The sequence below is a fragment of the Hypanus sabinus genome, chromosome 11 (genome assembly GCF_030144855.1).
Source record: "Hypanus sabinus isolate sHypSab1 chromosome 11, sHypSab1.hap1, whole genome shotgun sequence".
NCBI classification, from domain to species: Eukaryota; Metazoa; Chordata; class Chondrichthyes; order Myliobatiformes; family Dasyatidae; genus Hypanus; species Hypanus sabinus.
In genome coordinates, this window is record NC_082716.1 from 79601854 (window position 1) to 79628396 (window position 26543).

Genomic DNA, 26543 nt, shown 5'->3' on the forward strand with positions numbered 1-26543 from the left:
ATAGGTTCTTCCAATTATAGGCCTATAAGCTTAATTAATGTGGTCTGTAAGATACTGACTAAAATACTGGCTTTGTGATTAGAGAATGAATTGCCATCTATAATTAACACTGACCAGGTTGGCCTCATTAAACGCAGATCCCAACTGACAATTTAAGGAGATTACTGCACTTAACATGACTGAACTCCCCAAGTAGTATCCCAGTTACTGCCATCTCCCTGGATGCTGAAAAGGCCTTTGACAGAGTTGAGTGGAGATTTTTAACCATGGCCTTGTCATTCTTTGAATTTGACTCTATCTTTAAATCATGATTCGAATTTTGTATAAAAACCCTAAGGCTGCAGTTGTTACAAATGGTATCATATCCCCATTTTTCAACATTTCATGGGGTACACGTCAAGGCTTCCCCTTCTCCCCACTGTTAATTACGATTTTTTTTGGAACCGTTGGCAATCATGATTAAAGCAGATCCAAATATTAGAGAGGTGAAGGGAGGCGAAAAGGAGCATATGTTGATGCTATATGCTGATGATATTTTATTACTGATTAGTGACCCTCCTAATTCCTTATCCTCACTAATGAAAACAATTCAATTATATTCTGAAGTGTCTGGTTATAAAATCAACTGCAATAAATCTGAGGCTATGCTAATGTCAAAATTGTGTTATTCAAATTCAGTATCTCAGTTTAATTTCAGATGGGTGCCAATTGGAATGAAGTATCTAGGGGTCAAACTCCATCAGAATTTGGATGAAATAATTACTTAAAATTATGAGCCATTATTGAGTAGGATAAGAAATAATCTGGATAAGGGTGGGGTAAAGTCAATGTAGTTAAAATGGTCATAGCACCTCAGTTTAACTATCTTTCTATGATACTTCCTTTAAATATTTCAGATTCAATCTACAAGCAATACAACAAAATTATTAGTGATTTTCTATGGGGTAAGAAGAAACCCAGAACTAAAATAAGTAAGATGTGTATGTCCAGGGACGTGGGTGGGCTCAGTCTACCAGATGTCAGGGCATATTAATTATCCTTTGAAATGACCAAGTTAGCTAAACATTGGGACAGAGCTGATGTTGATTTAGATCGGGTAGTTATAGAACAGAGCCTGGCGACACCACAACATTCTCTCACAACATATAGAAAACAAGACTACTCTAAATCCTATACTATTTCACTCAAGGAGTGTGTGGAGTACAATTCATAAAGCTTGTAGAATATTACATTTAAACCAGTTATACTCCTCGCTCTGGAATAACCCTGAGATATGTATTGGGAAAAGAATGGTGTACTGGAAAGAATGGAAGATTAAAGGTGTAAATACAGTAGGTGATCTCTATGAGAATGGGATTTTTATGTCATATGTGAATTTGCAGAGGAAATATAAGTTTACAGATAAAGAGAATTTTTGGAAGTATTTACAAATAAGACATTGCATTAGTAGCATATTCAAGAAGGCTGACTCACAAAGTAAACCTTAAACTGAATACTTTACACTACCACAGGAAGTTCATAAAACAGTGTTTTATAAAATGTTCAAGCACTCTGTGGGTGAACCGTGTAACAATCTCAAAGCAGTATGGCAGAAGGATCTTGGAAGCGATATTGAAGATATTGAGTGGTCAAATATTTTGTCAAATGTGGGTAGACATATTAGGGAAGAGAGACAGAAATTTATTCAGTATAAGATGGTACACAGATATTATTGGACACCAACTAGACTCTACAAAATGGGGATTGTTGATAATAATTTATGCTGGAAATGTAAAAATGAGGTGGGCACATATTTTCACATGATTTGGGAGTGTTCCATGGTTCGTCCATTTTGGTGTAAAGTTCTTGATTTGTTGGGGAATTGTTCAGGTCCTACACTGCCCTTGTGCCCACGGCTTTGTCTCCTGGGTGAAACGACAATGATACCTAATGGAAACAATGACAAATTTACTATTTTAAAGGTCTGTCTCATCACAGCTGCACGAACTATATTGCAAAACTGGAAAAAAAAAACAGATGTTCCACTGTGAAGGAATGGACTGAGGAAATAATTAAGATTTAATCATATGAACACTTGTTGGGACAAATTAGCATTGAGGGAAAAGTACAAATCGCATGGGATCAATTTTGGTTTAATTTAAACTTAATCTAGAACTTCTTTCTGTTTCTAAGTTTTATTTGCTTTCTTGTCATGGGATGTCTGTGTAAATATGCTGAGCTGTATCTGCTCTTTGATATGCTGGGCTACTTTGTAAAATAAGAATAAATTAAAAAAAAATTGAATTACAAAACAAAATTCAGTCATGATTCAATGGGAGGAATGGCCAAGTTCTGATCCCATACTTCATGGTTTGGTGGTCTCACTCTATAAGGAGTGAAAAGCAATGCAGATGCTGCTGAGGGACAAGCCCAGATCCAGCTCACTTGGTTGGAGTTGCCTCTGTTGACAATTATTGGTATGACTGACTGAGTTTGTACTCAGCAGCAATGCTGCTCATTGAAGCTCCAAAGTCTTCAGTTTAGAATGAAAAAATTTTAATAAAAATAGTAAGTTAGATATATGCTTTATCTAATCCCAATTTTTATATTCCATTTAGGCATCATCACACACAGCCTTTTAATTTACAAGTGATGATAGTGCACACACTTGACCTCTCCCTTTCACAAGAATGCAAGAAATCAAGAGCAGGAAGAGGCCTCCTGGACACCTTAAGTCTGCCCTACCATTCAATATGATCATAATCTACACTAACCTTTATTCTGTTCTGTGCCAAATCCCCGTAGCTCTCAATTCCCTGATCTTTCAAAAAAATGTATGTACCCACAATCAAATGGTTCCCGTCATATGGCCTCCACAATTTCAGGGCAGAGTATTTCAATGATTCACCACCTTTAGCAATATGAATTTTCTAAGTCCGTCAATGCTAATGAATGACCCCTTATCATGAAACTATATTTTCAGATTCCTGAGTTTCACACCAATGAAGAAAACTTGACATCTACTATGTCATCACACACAAAATAAACCTGGAGAGGGATGGGATCAGCCAGGTTTCAGATGCCCAAGACAAGCTATACGATAAGCAATCACCAAAAAGACTGGTGCAAAAAGCTTGTCACGACGGCACTCCAACGACTCAACCAGGAGTTAAGAGTGCGAAAACACACACACACACACACACACACACACACACACAATGCTGGAGGAACTCAGCAAGTCAGGCAGCATCTATGGAAGGGAATAAACAGTCAAGATTTTGGGCCAAGATCCTTCTTCAGGACCAGTCTGCTGACTTTCTCATGTTTATGCTCTACCGTGTCATGTCTGCTTTAAATTGTGATGTTTCCATAAGATCACTCCTAATTTTCTTGAACCCCAAAGCATGTTTACACAACTGTCTGCTCTCTCTTGTTAGAACAATCCTCCTAGAGCAGGAATTAGTCTAATGAATTTCTTTAAAATAGCCTCCAACGCTGCTATGAGCTTTATTTGGTAGGATCAAAGCTGTGCACAGTCCACAGGTGTGGCCTCCTAGCCCAACACCATGTTCCCTCGTAACAAACCTTCCTATTTCTAAACTAGAATCCCTTTGCAATGAAGGCCAACATGCCGTTTACCCTCTGAACTGCACTTGCCTGCTAACATTTTGTAATTCTTCTTTCAGATAATCAAGACCATCCAACTGACTAGGTAAGTGACAACCTCCAATGTTGAGAGTGATAAAGAAGAGAGTACTTGATCATTCAATGTAACATTAGGAGCAGCCACTTCCGGTTCTGCCATGTCACACTCTGCAGAGGGGAGTTCCGATTCAGGAACAGACGTGGTGAATCATTGGTGATAAGAAGGCAGCAGTCGCATAGTATTGGGTGAAGATAGTCCAGGTGCCCGCTGCTGAGAAGGCAAAGTCTCACCTAGATTCTGCAGCTGGAACTAAATTAAGATTGTTGAGCACGTGCGATGATGTGATTAAGTCACCAGCAGCTCTGGCCTCAAGCTTGTATAAAAGATCAAGAAGAGGCAAGCTGAGCTCCCTACTTTGCGCATGCTTGTACAAAGGATCTAACATTTCCAGCCCGGAATTTGTGTCAAAGTCATTTCAACTTGTGGATATAATTAGAGCAGGTCCTCATTGAAGATCATGGTTATATTACTAGAAGCTGCAACATTAAGGAGAGTGATGCCAAATGGATTCAGGACCGGGGTCAGGAGACAAGTAAGTGGCTGGGCGTTAGGTGTTATTGGAGAAGTGGGAGGTGTATGGAGGTGTGTAGAGATCTGAGAGTTGGACGAGAGTGAAGGGGTGATGGATACTTGGCAAGTATGGGACTTACCTTCACAGGGGTCCAGTTGGGTGCTGCATGTCAAGCTCAGAATGATGGCTGTGTAACTGAGCTCTGTCACTTGTGAATACTGCATGAGGCAATCAATAACGTGGTCACACGTTAAGGCCAAAATAAGGAAACTTTTATTTGCTAATACTTTGCAATGCGATAATGAAACAATGATGCGCTAAGCAAGGACTACCTGGAGCGTGCACTGCCAGATGGCTGACATCCCAGCCTCCAAGGAAACCCACCCAACTTCTGAAGGCCATGGTGGGAGATCAGACACAGTGTGAAAGTCAGTCAGCCGCAAAATCCTTCTACTGAATGATGAGTGAGTTCATAGGTGACCAGCACAGACAAGATGAGCTTTATTTTGTGTGTGTTGCTTGGATTTCCAACATCTGCAAATTTCCTCTTGTTTGTGCTTAATTTATTTGATTACTTGTCCTCCTAGGGTCACAAAGCAAATTTGGACAAGGCACAATTGCAGCAAGAAGTAATTTAACTGGGACAGAAAATTTCTCAAGTTAAATGATAAATAGTCTAGGCTTATGAATAGCCTATATTAATTTCATAACCGCAGAGATAATAACTCTATGACTCTTAAGATTCTTGGCTAAATAATCCTAACCAGCCAGTGTAAGAAATGACCAGCAATGACCACAGATATGAATTCTGTAATAGTCTTGTATAGGTAAAGTAACAAGCTTGAAAATAAATGGAGGACAAGGAATATACAGGATATAATAAGGCGATTTAGTTGTAGCCACATAAAATCTATTATTTGGCAGCTGATTAAGCAGGCATAAGGAAGGAAATGTGGAAGGAAAACTCTAACCTTAAACCTTTGCTGCCTTTCAGCTATACCCACTCATGTGGAAGGCTTTGGGAGTAAATCCAAGGAAAAATCTGGAGTTGGAGTCCCTAAAGTAGTCCTATGTTGAATTCAGTGTTAATTGGTAACTTCTGTGATGCTGTTGGTGTCAAGCTGTGTTAGTCTCTGCTGTGTAGTAGCATATGAATTCATCAGCTGCATGGAGGGTGTTGCCTGCTACATGAGGCACAATATATTCTCAATGTCATATTGCCTTGACTTGTGCACAGCCTTGCGTATCACATAGATAGCTAGGATGTAACATCCATGGTCAACCCAACCAATGAAGGCCCTCAATAAACAATACATAACACACTGAGAAGTTGAGCAACAATTGTGCTTAGGCAAGAATTGTAATGCAGTATTAAGGCAGAGTTATTTATGATTTAAGTGCCTAAGGAAATCTGGCTGCACATAGTCCGCTGAAAGTTTAGAATGGGTTGTGGTCAGAAGAAAGTTATTGCCCCAATAAAACCCAATCTGCACCATGCTACACACTTCTGTTGAAGTTATGACAACCATATTAATAACGGAGTTTTTCGTTGTTTATGACCACAATGTATTATCAAACCCAAATCCTCACTAGCTTTGTAGGTCATGATGCAAAATGCGACTGAGCATTTGTCCGGGAAACTGGACAGAGTTTGGACTCCATCAACTCGCTTGACAGGAATTTTCAGCTGCAAATATTCTGTTAACAAGAACCAATGCTGCTGATAGATAATGAAAACTGCTGTGGTTTTTCAGTTTCTAATCAGTGAGCAAAAACATTCACTTATTGGGCATTCTCTCTGCTGCAGAAATGAGTCCACACAGCTGCTTCTTTTGCCTTGTATTTGAAGTGAGAGATATTTCACAATGGTATATTGTTGCACTGTCCAAGACCACAGAGAAGTGTAAGCAATTCTGTGCAAGTGTAGCCATCAATGATGCTCAAACTGCAGAAAGGAATTGCTGAGTACAGGCTAAGACCTTGAAATGTAGGTTGGCAATTGTAGCAAATAATTTGCTGATTATTTCTGCTTTATTTTTGGCTCATGTATGATCATCACTATCAGTCAAAACTAACATGAGGTTTGGTGGTTTTGTAGATGCTGTTGGCTGGTAGATAGTGGGAGATTCCCAAGTCCCATAATTTGTAAATTGTTTAAATTTACAAAATTTGTTAAACTTCTTTTATCCCCAACATTTTCTTTCTCTTGAATATCTGCCATAGATCACAGGAGGCCATAACCATTGTTCAAAAATCATAATCAATATATTTTTTAGAATGCTTCCACTCATTTGAGGTATATATATAGCTAACATCTACTGTGTTGCAGCTAGGGTCCTAACTCCCAAAAGCAATGCTCTGTTTCAAGCTCTGACTTTGGAAATTTCAAGGTGTCATTGAACGGTCTATTTGGCGTTGTAACTCAATAAGTAAACAAACAAGCAAACAAACAAACAAATAAATAGATTCCACTGTGTTTTTGCCAATCACCTACACTATCAACAAAATATGTATTATCTTCTAACTTATTAACCCACTCACCTACATGTTCATCAAGGTCCTATGCTACTACACAGGATCAAAATAAGCTGCAGAGTTGTAAACACAGTCAGCTCCATCATGAGCACCGGCCTCTGTACTATCCAGGATATCTTCAAGGAGTGATGCCTCAAAGAGGTGGCGTCCTTCATTAAGGACCTCCATGACCCAGGTCATGTCTTTTTCTCATTGCTACATCAGGAAGGAGGTACAGAAGCCAGTAGACCTACACTCAATGATTCAGGAACAACTTCTTTCCACCTGCCATCAGATTTCTGAATGGACATTGAACACATGAATACAACCTTGATATTCCTCTTTTAGTTACTATTCATTTATTTTTGTAACTTATAGTAAATTTTATGTCTGCTCTCTAATGTCATTACAAAACAACCCAAATTTCATGGCATTTGTTAAAGATAATAACCAAATCCTGATTCTGAGATACATAAACCATTTATAGTTATTTGAGTAAGTGTTATGGAAGAGCAAGGACACCACCAGCTTCAAGTTCTACTGAAAGTAATGCATAATATTGACCAAGAAATATATTATGGTGTCTTAATCAATGCTTAGTCAAATCCTCAAAGTCCTTATCTGAGCACTATGAGTATCTATTAAACAAGGACTGCAGTGAAGAAAAACCAGGGATAGATATTTAGCACAGGCCATATCACCATCACCCACATCCCACAAATTGATGTTGCCTTTACCTTCTTGGTGGAGATGCTGCCTGGTGAGCATTTGTAGTCCACTTTAAAAGTGCAGACGCTGCGGTGGAGAAATTAAATGCTTCATGTGCTGGATGGGTTGCCTTGTCCTGGATGATTTTGAACTTCCAGAGTATTGTTGGAGCAGCAATAAAATGGCTAAGGGGGAAGTATTTCATCATGCCCCTGGGTTTTACCTTGTGGACGGAGAAGATGCTGTGGAGAACCCAAGTCAATCAAACAGGATACCCAGACTTTGTCCTGCTCATGTAATTATGGTAATTGTATGGTTGGTTCAGATAAATTTCTAACGTGATCCCTGCCCAAGGACGATGATGGATAGGTGTCGCATATTTGATATTTCAGTAGTATTTGAGTAATATTGCAAATATATTCTTGATTAGGTGTTCTTTGTTCAGATATTTCATCGTAGGTTATACGTAAAGGTACACAAGTGGCACGCATCATCATGCTACCATGTGATATGCACTTTGCTTAAAGTAAAAATAAAGTTAGACTTACATTACCGGCCTTCTCATTTTCCTTTCAATATGTTTTTAGTTACAAAGCATAGCAGGACTGATGAAGTATTTTAAAAATGAAACTGAGACAAGTATTTTTAAAATGAACCTGTTGAAATGCAGCAATATGTTCGAGTTAAAATAAAGAACAAAAACAAAACATTTTCCACACAAAAAGAAAGGTGACCAAGTAAGAAACAAGGCTGAAAATGGAAGAATTCACAGATTCATAAACTGTGGATACCAGCTGCTAATAATCATTAAAAAAATAGGCAGAGATGGCTGGCTACATCAGAAAAGATCGATGCATTTGATTACAGAAAAGGTAACTGGAATATATATATTGAACAGATTGAGCAGTATTTTAAAGCAAATGAAATGGCCAGTGAGAAGTGAATGCCAGTTTTGCTGTGTGCATTGAGTTTAGAGCCATACAGTTTGCTTAGAAAGTTAACTGCTCCAGCCAACCAATTGAAATCAGCTTTGCTGATAGTCTGAAAGTAATGCAGGAACATTTTGAACTGAAGCTATTGTTAATTGCAGAATACTTTAGGATTCATTAGCAAAATGAAAAGAAAGGGGATTCCATTTCAGCGTACATGGCTGTATTGAAGAAGTAGGCTTAGCATTGTTCGTTCAATCATGGGCTTAATGATGCACTGAGATATCGTTTAGTTTGTAGAATCTTACAAGAAAGCATTCAAAATGACTCTGTAATGCCCTGGTTAAGATTGCTACTGTTATGCTGTAGGTATTTCATTTTAGCAGTTTTCTGTAAAAGCAGCAGGTCCTGCTGGTAGAATGTTTTGGTTTCGGCTAAAGATAAGAAGTCCTGTGTTCAAGTTAGGAATGTTGTGTCAGCCAATCCGGATGGTGGGATTGGGAGAAGGTTCTGGAGAAAGATACGTGACTGACAGTAGTCTATTTTAGGGTCTTTTGGAGGGAGCTGCAGAGCGGGGCAGAGGGGAAGATGCTGCAGAATGCCGTAGGAAGGGGAGTCCCCATTGAAAGAAGTGCTTTGTGAAGATGAACGGCTCCAAGGAGGAAGGGCCAACACACGTAAGAGAGAACCAGAATGGTCAAGATGGACTTTGAGGGAAGTTCAGAATGTGTTTGGTGCTTTCATTCAGACCATGGGCTCAGCGCCATGCGTAATGGTTATACCCACCTTATGGAAGGGATGAGCTCCAAAAGTCATGTGTACATTTAGACTGATTTAACTCTAATGGGACTTTTATTTTTTTTTCTTTCTATTCTTTCTTTTAATAACTGTCTGATAAAGTTGAAATTAATAAGTATACTTTCTTTATAATTTTATGCAGTACATGATCTGTTATTTCTTGCCAACAGATAATTGTGTATGGGCAGTACTTACCCAGCATTCGCTCAAATCAAGGTCTCTTTAATTGGGACATCACAATGTTTCCATTCAGTTGAACCCAGAATTATTCTGACCCTAGACACATACTGTTTATGAAAGGTGGCCTACTTGCTGCTGAGTCATGTGACTGTTAGCAGCGTTAGTTAATGAGCCAAATTTGGACACAAGCCTGGTGAGAGGGATACAACTCTTAATTAAAACACAACTGACATTTGAAAGAGCAGTCGAAACAGCAGACAGAGTTGCAGTCAGGAATGAAAGTGTGTGTGAACAAATATGCAACATCTACATTGAGGCTTGCCTGGTTGAACTAATTGTGTTAATGTTGTGACAAGGGCTCACATACAGTACACCAGGCCAGTGCAGACTTAAAATGACACTTGCAAAAAAATACAACAAAGCAGGACACATACAAAGAGCATGTCAAGCAGACAAAAATAAATGAACTGCACGGAGAAGAGAAAAAGCTAATAAGTCAAGCTGCAGTTTCAAAAAGAGCACTAATCTGCATGCTATTGAAAAATCTGATATTGATGAGAACGGCACAGGACTGTGTAGCCTTGAGATTTCTAATGTGAAAACTAACTATAGGTAGACCAACATGAATTACACCAAAAGTGAACAGCAAATTAATTGAAATTGAATTGGACACTGGGTCCGCTGTCTAAGTCATTCCACAAAATAGGTTTGAATGGCATTTCGAAGATACGGAAGAATTGAAGCCTACAGATATCCAACTTAGTACTTGTACTGAAGAAAAATGCCATTCCTGTGGGAATCACATTCGTAACAGTGAATGAAATACAACAACCAACAAGCCACATTGGGCTTCTAGGTGATAAAAACAAGAGGGCCAGCATTATGGGGATGTGATTTGCTGAGATAGCCACAACTGGACTGGAGATCCACCCACCGTTTGTATGGCACATCACCCACAACAGAGTCTCCTGAAAGTGAATTAACAAAGCTACTGGGTGATACCACAGCTGCCTCCATGCTGAATGCCATAAACCATTGCCCAGCAGAGGGCAACCTCTGTGCTTCTGGTTGGAAAGTAAATTTGGCCAAGAAAGGACCATGCTTCTCAGAGTAATCATGAAAGTGACCAAGACTGTGGTCTGACTGCTGCTGTTTTTGTAGGCAACATTTCTAAGAAAGCTTTTGATATAGTAATCAGGCAGTTACTTGCAAATTGTGGCTTAGTATTAAGCTGGAAGAGAGTTTAAGGAGTTCAGGAAAGTTGCAAGCATTCAGCTTTTGTGAGTGTAAAGAACCAGAATCTACTCTGTGTGCATTAAAGTTATTGCATGAGCTTCGTGGGAGACAAAAAGCTGCTTATAAAAGTAGATACAAAGACTGAAGCCAAGCTGGATGAATGGAAGACCAAAAAGAAAGGAATCAATGGAAATCCAAAAACAGAGTTCTCGTCAGAGGATGTTGTGGATGAAGAAACCAAGAGGCAAGATCAAATTGTAAGGGGGGGGGGGGGGCAATAGAAGGATTAACAAGAGAATACTCCAATGAACTAATTGCACCTTCCAAAGATCAAGATGCACACCCTAGAATGAAGAAAAGGAAAAGAAAGAGGAGGATGATGTAAGTGATGTGGCAATGGAAGAGCATTAATGAGACCTAATTTCTCAAGAAATTAGCAAATTCAGAGATACTCAATCCTCCAGTTTCGATGTTTAAGAAAAGTTCTAAAAGTAGTCCAGGAAATTAAAGGCTGGTGAGCCTGACATCAGTAGTAGGGAAGTTATTAAAAGTTATTCTTCTAAGGGACTGGGTGTATGGGTATTTGGATAGACATGGACTGATCAGGGATAGTCAGCATGGCTTTGTGCATGGTAGGTCATGTTTAACAAACTTTAATAGAGCTTTCCAAGGAAGTTAACAGAAAGGTTGATGAAGGCAATACAGTGGATGTTGTCTAGATGGACTTTAGCAAGGCATTTGACAAGGTTCTTCTTGGGAGGTTAGTCAAGAATGTTCAGTAGCTCAGCATTCAAGGTGAGGTAGTAAACTGGATTAGACATTAGCTTTGTGGGAGAAGCCAGACAATGGAACTAAATGACTGCAACTCTGACTGGAGGCCTGCGGCTAGTGGTGTGCTGCGGAGATCAGTGCTAGGTACATCATTCTTTGTCGTCTATAACAATGATCTGGATGATAATGTGAATAACTTGAAAAGCAAATTTGAGGATAACACTGAGATTGAGAGTGCAGTGGACAGCAAGGAAGACTATCATAGCTTGCAGCAGGATCTGGACCAGCTGGAAAAATGAGCTGAAAAATGGCAGATGAAATTTAATGAACTACACTAATGCAAGCTAAGACAAACCAGGTAATGTCTAAAAGAGTGAACGAATGGCAGGGTGCTGAGGAGAGCTGTAGAATAAAGGGATCTGGGAATACCATAAGAGCATAAGATATAGGAATAGAATTAAGCCATTTTGGCCATCAAGTCTGCTTCACCATTTCATCATGTCCAATCTAATTTCACTCGCTGCCTCAGTCTTCTGCCTTTTCCACAAACCCCTGATGCCCTGACCAATCAAGAATCTATCAACCTCTGCCTTAAATATGTATGAAGACTTTGTCTCCACAGCTGGCAGTGGCAAAGAATACCACAGATTCACCACTCTCTGGCTAAAGACCTTCTTCCTCATCTCCATTCTAAGGACAGACCTCTATTCTGAGGCTGTGTTCTCTGGTCTTAGACTCACCCACGCTAGGAAACATTTTCCCCACATCCACTCAATCAATGCTTCTCACCATCCTATAGGTTTCAATTAAGTTACCATTCATTCTTCAGAATTCTAGTGAATACAGGCCCAGAGCCATCAAACGCTGTTCATATGACAAGCCATTCAATCCTGGTTATCGTTTTTAAGAAAAGGTGAGAGACAAGTTTTTTACACAGTGCTGGATGCCTGTAATACACGACTTGGGGGTGGTGGTAGAGGCAGAAACTTTTAAGAGATGTTTAGATAGGCACATGAGTTTGAGTAAAATGGAAGGATATGGTCATTGTGCAGGCGGAATGGAATAGATTACTTACCTCACACACAAAGTGCTGGTGGAACACAGCAGGCCAGGCAGCATCTATAAGGAGAAGCACTGTTGACGTTTTGGGCCGAGATCTTTCATCAGGACTAACTGAAAGGAAAGATAGTAAGAGATTTGAAATTAGTTGGGGGAGGGAGAAAATGCGAAATGATAGGAGAAGACCGGAGGGAGAGGGATGAAGCTGAAAGCTGGAAAGGTGATTGGTGAAAGGCATACAGAGCTGGAGAAGGGAAAGGATCATGGGACGGGAGGCCTCAGGAGAAAGAAGGGGGGGGGGGGAAGCACCAGAGGGAGATGGAGAACAGGTAAACAACTAAATATGTCAGGGATGGGGTAAGAAGGGGAAGAGGGGCATTAACGGAAGTTAGAGAAGTCAATGTTCATGCCATCAGCTTGGAGGCTACCCAGCCGGTATATAAGGTGTTGTTCCTCCAACTTGAGTTTGGATTCATTTTGACGGTAGAGGAGGCCATGGATAGACATATCAGAATGGGAATGGGACGTGGAATTAAAATGTGTGGCCATTGGGAGATCCTGCTTTCTCTGGCGGACCGAGCGTAAGTGTTCAGCGAAACGGTCTCCCAGTCTGTGTCGGGTCTCACCACTATATAAAAGGCCACATCGGGAGCACCAGATGCAGTATGCCACACCAGCTGACTCACAGGTGAAGTGTCGCCTCACCTGGAAGGACTGTTTGGGGCCCTGAATGGTGGTGAGGGAGGAAGTGTAAGGGCAGGTGCAGCACTTGTTCCGCTTGCAAGGATAAGTGCCAGGAGGGAGATCGGTGGGAAGGGATGGTGGGGGGACGAGTGGACAAGGGAGTCGCGTAGGGAGCAATCCCTGCAGAAAGAAGAAGAGGGGTGGAGGGAAAGATGTCTTGGTAGTGGGATCCCGTCGGAGGTGGCGGAAGTTATGGAGAATTTAATTACCTATTTGGTTACTAATTTAGTTGGGCTGGTACAACATTGTGGGCCAAAGGGTCTGTTCCTGTGCTGTACTGTTCTATGTTCTATATTCTATATTCTATCTTGAAGCACAGTTAGGAATTGGCAGGTATAATGCTGTGTATCATTAATCTCCCAGCTATGGTTGAGAAAAGATCAGTAATAAAGATGAAGTTTTGGGATACTTGGAGTCACATGACGAAACAGGCCAAAGTCAGCATGATTTGCAGAAGGAGAAATCTTACCTGACAAATCTGTTGGAATTCTATCAGGAAATAATAGAGAGGATAGACAAAAGAGAGTCAGTGGATATTGTTTGGTTGGAATTTAAAAGGAATTTGACAAGGTGTTGCACATGAGGTCTACTAAACAAGATTAAAGCACATGGTATTACAGGAAAGATACTGGCATGAACAGAAGATTGGCTGACCGACAGAAGGCAAATATTGAGAATAAAGGGGACCTTTTCTGGTTGGCTGCCAGTGATTAGTGGAAGTCTGCAGGAATCAGTGATGGGTTCCACTACGTTTCACAATATATGTTAGTGATCTGGATGACAGAATTCATGGCTTTGTGGTCAAGTTTGCAGATAATACAATGATACGTGGAGAAACAGGTAGTGCTGTTTCTGCAGGGAATTTGTAGAAGGACTTGGACAGATTAGGAGAATGGGAAAAAATGTAACTGATAGAATATTGTGTATGGAAGTAAATGGCCATGTTCTTTGGTAGAATGAATAACGGCATGGATTATTTTCTAAATGAGGAGCAAATTCAGAAATCCATAGCACACAGCTTTTTACATGTTAGCTGGTGACAGCTTTGTCAGACCATAAGGCCATAAGACATAGGAGCAGAATTAGGCCATTCGGCCCATCGAGTCTGCTCCACCATTCCATCAAGGCTAATTCATTATCCATCTTGACCCTTTTCTCCTACCCATAACCTTTGATGTCCTTACTGATCGGAAACCTATCAACCTCCACTTTAAACATACCCAATGACTTGTCATCACAACTGTCCGTGGCAATGAATTCCGCAGATTCACCACCCTCTGAAGGAATTCCTCTTCCTAAAGGGACATTCTTCTATTCTGTGGTTTTCCCTCTGGTTCTATATCATGGTTAAATCTTCCAAGCAAGCACTGTCTGTGCCAGGAAATGCCTAACAAAATTTCTAGAATGGCACAATTCATCTGGGAGATTGTTGCAATCATAATCTAGACCAGAAATAATTGATTCTTTCATGTGTGATCTGCTGAGAAATGTAACTCTGTCTATGGAAGTATTGATGTTCCCATTAGTACCATCCTTAAGATGTTATCTTTTTGAGAACTATTGGCACAATATTCCTCAACATAAAACATTAAATTCGATTAGTATCTGTTATGCCTGAAAGAAGAAGCAACTGTTGTTTCATATAATTATAGAAACTTCTCCATGGACCAATATCTCTGCATGGGGATCTGATTAATAACTGAGACTGAAAAATGAAAATATGGTTAAAAATACAATTCTTGTATTTATACTGCACTTCACGCAATCCTCGGTCCTGGGGCATTCCAAAGCACACTATGATCAAAACACTCTATCTTATCTATGGCTCAGTCTCTATGTATTTTTTTTTTGATAACTCTCTATGCCCCCATCTGCTAATGTCTTTCCAGTCTCCATTTTCTCTATTAGCACCTCTGACTCCATCATTGCCTTTGCAACCCATTCCGAAACACCAGTATCTATTTTTATGTAAATATTATCTTTGCCTTTCATGTCCATGTGTGAAAATACAAATAAAAGAAAATATACCTTCTAGTTCCGCTGGGAATGGGCTGATGACATTGGTAATCTGCAAACCTGGACCAGCAATTCAAAATACAAGAGATCAAATCCTATGTTGTTTTTGCTACTGATAAAGTATTCGAAGTCTGATCTCCTTTAATATAGTTTATGTGGAAATTTCCATTTGGGTGGAGGAAAATGATTCAAGACCATTCCAAAGTATGACATACTTTGAGAAAGTATAACATTCCTGCCAACATGTCAGATTTCCTGGTACGTGACCAATTCAAACAGAAAAGAAGCATTCAAGATAATATTGAGAACATTGTCTATCTTTCTGGATCACAAAAAGCTCAACATTAGCAGGAATATAAGATTGTCTGTTCCAAATTAGCCCTATCTGTGGCACGTCTGTGGTTCCCACATTGACCTCATCAGACATTGCCGAAGTCCACAACACTGGAGAGGAAGCAAGACACTCTTGAACCCAAGGGACTGTCTGAAAAGAAGAAGGAAGATATTTTATGGGAAGTAATTTGCACACAAGCACCCACAATCAGCCACAATCAGCCAGCTATGCATTTTTGTTAATGCTCATTGAGAGTTAATAACAACGGACAAAAGTTTTTACTTCCTGAGTACCTTGGAGTCTATTTTATGGATTTTGGATTGCTGATCATGAAAATCATAATGAAATTTCCATATCATGCACCACTTTTTTGAAGTTGTCGATATTTGTCATTATTCAGGTCAGTATAATGGATGCCTAGATTAAGGAGGGTGTTTTTGTTGGTCTACAAATCAAATAGTTCATCAATGGCAGGCAATTCAAAGAGTTTCTAGTGGGGCCGGCAAATTTCACATGGAAGGCACTCCAGGATGTTGTTGGAAATTTTCCTGGCAACTATAGAGCACCAAACTTCATGCAGGTGGTTGACAACATGCCTCAAGCATACAAAACCATGAAATGCATCATGTCACAAAGATTCATTTTCTGTACTCCATTTAGGTTTCTTCCCTGCAAACCTTGGTGCTGTCAATGCGAGCATGGTGATAATGGGGTTAACTCGATCAGAAAATGCATGGGTGACACCAAGTTTGGGGATGCAGTGGACAGCAAGAAAGGCTCTCAAGGTTTGCAGCGGGATCTGGAACAGCTTGAAAGATGGGCTGGAAAATGGCAGATGGAATCTGACGCAGACAAGTGCAAGGTATTGCACTTCGGGAGGACCAGCCAGGGTTGGTCTTACACAGTGAATGCTGGGGCACTGAGGAGTGTGGTAAAACAAAGGGATCTGGGAATACAGCTCCATAATTCATTGAAAGGGGCATCAAAGGTAGATAGGGTCGTAAAGAAAACTTTTGGAACATTGGCCTTCATTAATCAAAGTATTGAGTACAGTATTGATTACGTCTACTCCTATCATTTCGCATTTCCCCCTCCCCCCTCTACTTTCAAATCTCTTACTACCTTTCCTTTCGGTTAGTCCTGACGACGGGTCTCAGCCCAAAACATCGACATCGCTTCTCACTATAGATGCTGCCTGGCCTACTGCGTTCTACCAGCATTTTGTGTGTGTTGTTGATTGAGTACAGGAGATGGGATGCTATGTTGAAGCTGTGTAAGGCATTGATGAGACCTAATTTGGAGTTTTGTGTGCAGGCTTGGCCACCTGCCTACAGGAAGGTATTTTACAGGTATGTGTAAATAAATACAGAAGATGTTGCAAAGTCTGGAGCACTTGAGTTATGAGGAAAGATTGAATAGGTTAGGACTTTATTCCTTGGAACATAGAAGATAGAGAGATTTGATACTGGTATCCAAAATTATGAGGGGTATAGTTAGGGTAAATCCAAGCAGGCTTTTTTCACTGAGGTCATGGGTTACAACTAGAGGTCATGGGTTAAGGGTGAAAGGTCCAACATTTGAAGAAACATCAGGAGAAACTTCTTCACTGAGAGGTTCATGAGTATGCGGAACGAGGTGCAAGTGCAAGTGCTGGATGCAAGCTCAGTTTGAGCATTTTAGAGATGTATGGATAGGTTAATGGATGGTATGTGTATGGGGGTCTATGGTCTCAGAGCAGGTTGATGGGAGTAGGCAGTTTAAATGGTTCAGCATTGAATAGATGGGCTGAAGGGCCTGATTCTGTGTTGTATTTTTCTATGATTCAATGACTCTATATTTTACAATATATATATTCATGTAAGTTGATTAAAATGTACTCATAAAATTACTTTTTAGGTTCAAATAGTTAGCTCAGTCATAATCATGGCATAATTTATTTAAATTGTTGAGAGTGAGGTTTTCATGATATTTAATAATTGGACTAAGGATTAAATTCATAATATTTCTGGTGAGTTCAATTTCCTTGACCTGCAGAAGATTGAAAACAGTTCCACTGGTGAAGCAAGTGAGGATGATGGAATTCACTAGAATCAGAATGAGAAACAGAAACAGATTTGTTATAACTTACTTATCTGACACATAATATTTGTTGTTTTGCAGCAACGGTACAGAGCAAAGACATAAAATGATCATAAATTACAAAACTGAATAAATAGTGCAAATAAAAATAACAATTTGGTGTCACGAGTTCATAGACTGTTAAGAAATCATATGGTAAAACCAAGGTTGGGAAGACCCTCCGACCACTGAGCACATCCACATGAAACATTGCCGGAGAAAAGTAGCACCCATCATCAAAGATCCTTACTAACCCATCTCCTGCCATCTGGTAGTAGGTACAAGTTACTGCCCCTCAACCATCAGGATCTTGAACAAAAGAGGATAACTCTACTCATTTAAGGCCTCTTTTATCTTGTTATTTCATGCTCATTATTTATTACTATTATTAATATCTGCATTTGCACATGTTCTTGTCCATTGATCCTGCTTACAGTTACTGTTCTATAGATTTCCTAAGTATGCCCACAGAAAAAGAATCTCTGTGTTGTATGTGGTGACTCTGAGAATAAATTTTACTTTGAACTTTGAATTAGCTGGTGGATTGGAAGAAACTGTTTCTGAATCATAGTGTGTTGGTGTTCAGTCTCCTACATCTTCTATGAATGAGAAGTGTTATGGTCGGGTCCGAAGTCTGCATTCCAGTTCTTGATCCAGTCCGCGGACTCCAGACTCTGGGTCCTCTGACCGCCTCTCGGTTCGCCTTGAGCTCAAATAGTCACACCTGAGGATCATCTTGGCTTGTTTGGGCTCAGGGAGGCGCACCTGATGCCTATCGGTTGACGGTGTACATAAGGGACTCTGGGACTGAATATAGTTGGGGATTGTTCTGGCTTGGAGTACCCACTGTTATAGATGAGTTCTGTGAGTGAGTTTGTCTGGAAGTCCTCCTGGACTGAGCTCCCTTCCTATCCCTTGCCTCTGTTGGGCAAGCCTGGCTGGACTGCCATTGCCTGGCAGGGGACTCTGCCCCTTCTGATCCCTTGCCTCCTATGGGTTGTGCCCTGTGACCTGCCCAGGCCCCTGTGTCCTGCCTGGGAGGTCTGGGTCCTGTCCAGGAGTTATGTGGCCTGCCCAGAGGACCCTGACCCTTCCTATCCCTTGCCCCCTATGGGTTGTTCCCTGTGACCTACCCAGGCCTGTGTCCTGCCTGTGAGGTCCAGGCCCTGCCTAGGAGTTCTGTGGCCCAGTGGGCTATCCTGCCAGCATTCCTAGACCCAAAAACCCATCCTCTAGCCTAGCCATGACCACTCTGAGCTCCAAGACTATCCCTGAGCTCCAGGATCACCTTGAAACCCACGTCCCTCACGCTTGCCACAGTCTCCACATCTTGTCCTATCCTTTAGCTTGTCCCGTCCTGCACCCAGTACTTCAGGGCCTGCATCCTGCATTTGGGTCCAGTCTCGCATCCCCTTACGACAAGAAGAGGGTGTGTCCCGTATTGTGAAGGCCCTTAATGATGGACGTCACCTTCTCAAGGCACTGCTTCTTGAAAATGTCGTCAATGGCGGGAGGGGGGTTTCTGCTCATGATGGAGTTGGCTGAGTTTAGAAACCTTTGTGGTCTCTTGTGATCTTTTACATTGGCACCTAACAAAGAACAACAGGAACATCCACTTATGATTTCAGTGTTCCAGTCTAATCTTTAAGAGGAGACAAGAAGACTCATGAGAAAGCAAGGCCAGATCAAAATTATTTCAATTTATGGGAACATAATAACAGGTCAACAGTGCATCTGTATCCATTATTTTCATCTGAATCTTTTGTTGACATTCCAGTCGTGCAATGTCAGAGCCACAAGCCATCAGATAATATGTCCAGTTGAACTCTGCCTGTCTTTTAGGCACACAGTTAGGTTCTGTTGAATGATCTACTGTGGTGAACAGTTACCTTTTTAATAATCAGCCCCCAGTCACTGCCAGTGCAGTAGCAGCCTCTGATAGATCTTATTGTGCAGTAAGTGGATACCACACCTTCTACAATAAATATTCTAACATCTTGGAAAATCCTTCCTTGTGAAATACAACATAAATAGAAGTTGTTTTATTTTTTCAAATGATATGCTCTTTGTCCACACTACAGTAAATCACAGATTTATGGCAGAGAAGGAGGTCACTCCATCTGTCTTGTTTAAAAACTGCTAACACAATCTTACCCTTCAGGCCTAGGTGGGTAATCCTTGCACTGCACACTTCCTCGAAGATACCTCTGCAGGCTATTGAAATGTGATGAGAGTGTCTGACCGTCATGGAAAAAGGTCAGAATCAATATCAGGTTTGATATCACTGGCATATTTCAAGAGATTTGTCATTTTATGGCAGGCAGTACATTGCAATACATTATAATAAAAGCTATAAACTACAATGAGTATGTATATTTACGTAATTAATTAATACACAATTAATTAAGTAAGTAGGACCCTAAGAGAGGAAGAAAAAATTGTGGGGTAGTGTTCGGAGGTTAGCATGGAAACAGAGGAAAAATCTGAAGTGTGTGCTGAAAATGTCTGTTGGAGAATGCAATATCCCCACTGTTTCCCAGCAATCCATTGTGCACCACTCAATGTGGAGGAGGAGGAGCAGGAACACTTGATGTGGTATTGAGAGTCTTGGTTCCATGCACCTAAGTACAGGAGGAATGCATCAGCCTGCACATCCCTTGTCCGGCCTTATGTCCCATTCGTGGACAGGTCTACAGTTTGTACATTTGGCATCATCAGTTACATCAGAATTTCATGGTGCTAGAATGGAAGTAAGTCAGGGACAGCCTCCTTATTTATAACTTTTTTACTTATATATAACTTTTCCTTATTTTTCCACTTATCCTTCCACCAAATAGTTTAAATGTATTCCACCTGCTTTTGATCCCTCCAGTTCATGGAACAAATAGTTGCTATTTACTCTATTCATACTACACTTGATTCTACACAACCTACTAAAGTGACCCTCACCCCATGTCTCCTCTATTCCAAAGAAAACAGCCTTAGCAGCATCTGAAAGGTCTCTTGTGTTTGCTGACAGTTACAATTTTCCATTCTGGGGAATTCTTGATAAATCTAGCCTGCCCCCTCTCCATATTTCCTTTGAAGTTGTATTGCAAACTAGAAACTCAACTTAAGCTTTGAACTAACTGGTGAAGTACGCAGTTGCAGAATGATCATCCTTCTCTTACATTCTAAGCTTGGCTAATAAAGGAAAACATTCCATGTCCCTTTTCTTTTCTACCCAGCCAATTGGCTTGTCCTACTACCTTTGAGAATTCATGAATGCAAACTCCATTGGTTCTTTGTTTCTCCTTATTTTGCTTTAGCTAATAAAGGTAACTTAAATCTTTTTGGCAAAGGTATCAAAAACATGAAGGAATAAGTTTAAGGTGAGAGGAATGAGTTTTAATGCGGATGAAATGACTAGTTTCTGTAAATTTTAAAAAGTCTCCTTCTCACTTTCTACTATACATTCATCTGTAGACTTCTTTTTTAAGCACCTATGTTTAGTTATACTTCACTAATACATATTACAAGAAGGAATTAATGAGTCTTGTGGTGATTGGTTTCTATAAAGAGAAACATCAATCAACACTGTGGTTCATCCTGAAATCAAATGCTCTAAAAGTCAAATGAAAAAGAGAAGTTAAAGGAAATTAGTATTACTGAAAAAAAAGTTTGATTAATACAAACTAATACCAAAATATAGGTTGAAAGCCAATAAATCCGTTCATCCCAGTGTGTAGGAGTGGAAGTAGTAGATGCATCTATTACCATCTTCAGAGTCAGAATCAGGTTCAATATCACTGGCATATGTTTGTTATTTTGCAGTAGTAGTACATTGCAACACATAATAAGAAACTATAAATTACAATAAGAAATATGTTTCAACATTAAATTAAACAAGTAATACAAAAAGCGAGCCAAAAAAGGGTTCATTGTCCATTCAGAAATCCGATGGTGGAGGGGAAAAGCTGTTCCCAAAATGTTCACTACGTCTCTTTAGGCTCCTATGGTAGCATTGAGAAAAGGGCATGACCCAGCTGTTGGTGGTCCTCAGTGATGGATGCCACCTTTTTGAGGCAAAGCCTTTTAAAGGAGTCCTCAATGCCAGGGAAGCTCTTCCCATGCCGGAGCTGACTGAGTTTGCAGTTTTTTCTGAAGGTGTACAGTGGCCCCTCCATACCAGACAGTGATGCAAACAGTTAGAGTGCTCTTCATAGTAAATCTGTGAGAGTATTTGGTGACATACTAAGTCTTCACAAGCTTCTAAATAAATATAGCCACTACTTGCCTTCTTTGTAATTGCAGCAATATAATGGGCCATCTTCCAAGCTTGAATACATTATGGAATGGTTCTTGCACACTGGAGCATGACAAATGTAATCCCAGTTTTTACAAAAGGAAAGAGAGAGAACACAATTGTCATAATATCAGCATCTTGGAAAATGGAATCTGTTATAAAAATTAAAATAATAAGACACTTAAAAATAGCAAATTCTCAAGAGAACGCAGATTCTGGGATCGAGAGCAACTTACAAAATATTGGAAGAACTGGATTCCTTCTACATTTCATGTGTTATACTTTAAAAACCTTTAACTATTTCTTCAGCAGTTATAATAGAATCGGACAAATACAAAAGGATTTAGGGAAACTAGTAAAAAGCATAAAATTCTTGAAATGCACACAAGGTCAGGCAACAGTTCTTAAAAGAGAAACTGAGGTAATGTTTAAGTTATGACGACTGGGCTTCAACCTGAAATATGAACATTCTTCCAGTTTTCATGGATGCTGCCTGAACTACTGACTGGTTCCCACATCTGCAATTTTTATTTCTATTTTCCAGCATTTGTAGTGTTTTGATTTGTACTCATGAAAGGGAAATAGTTTTACACATCTAATGGATTTTTTTTAGGTGTCACCAGTAGATTAGTTAACCAAGGATCATAGATATGGTGAATTTGGATTTTCAGAAGGTCTTGACAATAGGTCTTGACAATTTTCAGAAGACAATACGGGGAGAAAAAAATGAGGTACGAACGCAAGCTAGCCAGGAATATAAAGGAAGATAGCAAAGGCTTTTTTAGATATGTGAAGAGAATGAAGATAGTTAAGAACAATGTTGGGCCCTTGAAGAATGAATTGGGTGAAATTGTTATGGGAAACAGAGAAATGGCAGAAGAATTTAATGAGTACTTTAGATCTGTTTTCACTAAGGAAGACACAAGAAATCTCCCAGATGTATGGATGGGCCAAGGACATAGGGTAACAGAGGAAATGAATCGGATTGACATTCGGAAGGAAACTGTGATGAGAAGACTGATGGGACTGAAGGCTGACAAATCCCCAGATCCAGATGGTCTGCACCCTAGGGTACTAAAGGAGGTGGCCCTGGAAATTGCGGATGCATTGGTAATCATTTTCCAATGTTCCTTAGATTCAGGATCAGTTCCTGAGGATTGGAGAATGGCTAATGTTATCCTACTTTTTAAGAAAGGAGGGAGGGAGAAAACAGAGAACTATCGACCTGTCAGCCTGACATCGGTGGTGGGAAAGATGCTAGAGTCCATTACTAAGGATGAAATAGTGGCATATCTAGATTCAGTGATAGGATTGGGCCGAGCCAGCATGGATTTACCAAGGGTAAATCATGCTTGACTAATCTGTTGGAGTTTTTCGAGGATGTAACCAGGAAGTTAGACGGGGGAGATCCAGTGGATGTAGTGTACCTCGATTTTCAGAAGGCATTTGATAAGGTCCCACATAGAAGATTGGTGGGTAAAATCAAAGCTCAGGGCATTGGGGGGAAGGCATTGACATGGATAGAAAACTGGTTGGCAGATAGAAAGCAAAGGGTAGTGGTGAATGGGTGTTTCTCGGAATGGCAGGTGGTGACTAGTGGGGTGCCACAGGGCTCAGTATTGGGATCACAGCTGTTTACAATTTATGTCAATGATTTGGATGAAGGCATTGAAAATAACATCAGCAAATTTGCTGATGATACTTAGCTGGGTGGCAGTGTGACATGTGATGAGGATGTTGGGAGAATTCAGGGTGACTTGGATAGGCTGGGTGAGTGGGCAGATACTTGGCAGATGGCATTTAATGTGAATAAGTGTGAGGTTATCCACTTTGGGAGCAAGAACAGGAAGGCAGATTATTATCTGAACGGTGTAGAGTTGGGTAAGGGAGAAATACAAAGAGATCTCGGAGTCCTTGTTCATCAGTCACTGAAGGTGAATGAGCAAGTGCAGCAGGCAGTGAAGAAGGCTAATAGAATGTTGGCCTTTATTACAAAGGGAATTGAGTACAAGAGCAAGGAAATCCTCTTGCATTTGTACAGACCCCTGGTGAGACCACACCTGAAGTATTGTGTACAGTTTTGGTCTCCAGGGTTAAGGAAGGACATCCTGGCTCCTGGCTGTAGAGGAAATGCAGTGTAGATTCACGAGGTTAATTCCTGGGATGTCTGGACTGTCTTACACAGAGAGGTTAGAGAGAATGGGCTTGTACACGCTGGAATTAAGGAGATTGAGAGGGTATCTGATTGAAAGAGTATTAAAGGATTGGACAAGATAGAGGCAGGAAATATGTTCCAGATGCTGGGAGAGTCCAGTACCAGAGGGCATAGTTTGAGAATAAGGGGTAGGTCATTTAGGACAGAGTTAAAGAAAAACTTCTTCTCCCAGCGAGTTGTGGGGGTCTGGAATGCACTGCCTCGGAAGGTAGTGGAGGCAAATTCTCTGTATGCTTTCAAGAAGGAGCTAGATAGGTATCTTATGGATAGGGGAATCAAGGGATATGGGGACAAGGCAGGAACCGGGTATTGATAGTAATTGGTCAGTCATGATCTCAAAATGGCAGTGCAGGCTCGAAGGGCCGAATGGTCTACTTCTGCACCTATTGTCTATTGTCTATTGAATAAAGTCTCACATCAAAGGTTAGAGTTCAAGCACAGGGCACCGGAAATGATGCTTTGGCTAAGACAGAAGATTGATTCGCAGCCGGGAAACAAAAAGTAGAAATAAATAAGACTTTTTTTCTTAGGACGGTAGACCATTAGAAAACTAAAATTCCACCAAGGTCAGTGCTTGGATCCCAGCTATTCACAGAATGATCAACGATTTAGATGAGGGAACTGAAGGGTAAAGTCCAGGTTTGACCACAATTCAGTCACTGAATGCAAAATGCGGGACAGAAATCAGTTGAGAAATCACATGGTACTTTGACAAGTTGTTTCGTGTTTGGAAGCAAGGATATCTTACTACAATTGTACAGGTCTTTGGAGAAAGCGCCTGGGATATTGTTTGCAGTTTGCACCCCCTTGTCAAAGGAAGGAAGTAGTCACTGCGTTAGGTCCTGTACCTAATAAAGTAGTCATTGAGTGTATGCTCATGGTTTTCTGCTGCTGTAGCCCATCAGCTTCATGGTTCAATGTGTTGTGCATTCAGAGGTTGCCTTCTGAACACCCCTGTTGTAACACATGCTTATTGAGTTACTGCTGACTTCCTGTCAGCTTGAACCAGTCTGGCCATTCTCCATATAACCATATAACAATCACAGCACAGAAACAGGCCATCTTGGCCCTCCTAGTCCGTGCCAAACCCTTAATCTCACCTAGTCCCACCTACCCGCACTCAGCCCATAACCCTCCACTCCTTTCCTGTCCATATACCTATCCAATTTTACCTTAAATGACACAACTGAACTGGCCTCTACTACTTCTACAGGAAGCTCATTCCACACAGCTATCACTCTCTGAGTAAAGAAATACCCCCTCGTGTTTCCCTTAAACTTCTGCCCCCTAACTCTCAAATCATGTCCTCTAGTTTGAATCTCCCCTACTCTCAATGGAAACAGCCTGTTCACGTCAACTCTATCTATCCCTCTCAAAATTTTAAATACCTCGATCAAATCCCCCCTCAACCTTCTACGCTCCAATGAATAGAGACCTAACTTGTTAAACCTTTCTCTGAAAATTAATTGCTGAAACCCAGGTAACATCCTAGTAAATCGTCTCTGCACTCTCTCTAATTTATTGATATCGTTCCTATAATTCGGTGACCAGAACTGCACACAATATTCTAAATTTGGCCTTACCAATGCCTTGTACAACTTTAGCATTACATCCCAACTTCTGTACTCAATGCTTTGATTTATAAAGGCCAGCGTTCCAAAAGCCCTCTTCACCACCCTATCTACATGAGACTCCACTTTCAGGGAACTATGCACTTATTCTTAGATCTCTCTGTTCCTCTGCATTCCTCAATGCCCTACCATTTACCCTGTATGTTCTATTTGGATTATTCCTGCCAAAATGTAGAACCTCACACTTCTCAGCACTAAACTCCATCTGCCAACGTTCAGCCCATTCTTCTAACCGGCATAAATCTCCCTGCAAGCTTTGAAAATCCACCTCATTATCCACAACACCTCCTACCTTAGTATCATCGGCATATTTACTAATCCAATTTACCACCCCATCATCCAGATCATTTATGTATATTACAAACAACATTGGGCCCAAAACAGATCCCTGAGGCACCCCGCTAGTCACCGGCCTCCATCCCGATAAACAATTATCCACCACTACTCTCTGGCATCTCCCATCTAGCCACTGTTGAATCCATTTTATTACTCCAGCATTAATACCTAACGACTGAACCTTCTTAACTAACCTTCCATGTGGAACTTTGTCAAAGGCTTTACTGAAGTCCATATAGACTACATCCACTGCCTTACCCTCGTCAACATTCCTCGTAACTTCTTCAAAAAATTCAATAAGGTTTGTCAAACATGACCTTCCACGCACAAATCCATGCTGGCTACTTCTAATCAGATCCCGTCTATCCAGATAATTATAAATACTATCTGTAAGAATACTTTCCATTAATTTACCCACCACTGATGTCAAACTGACAGGTCTATAATTGCTAGGCTTCCTTCTAGAACCCTTT

At 40.6% G+C, this 26543-nt stretch overlaps 1 long non-coding RNA gene across 1 annotated transcript in view; it reads left to right on the forward strand.

Moving 5' to 3' along the window:
* LOC132402157 (uncharacterized) overlaps positions 1 to 26543 on the forward strand; it is a 336135-nt gene that overhangs the window by 92058 nt on the left and 217534 nt on the right. The window contains exon 2 of the long non-coding RNA XR_009514818.1: positions 3666 to 3691. This is a non-coding gene — a long non-coding RNA (uncharacterized LOC132402157). The remainder of the gene's footprint in view (positions 1 to 3665; positions 3692 to 26543) is intronic.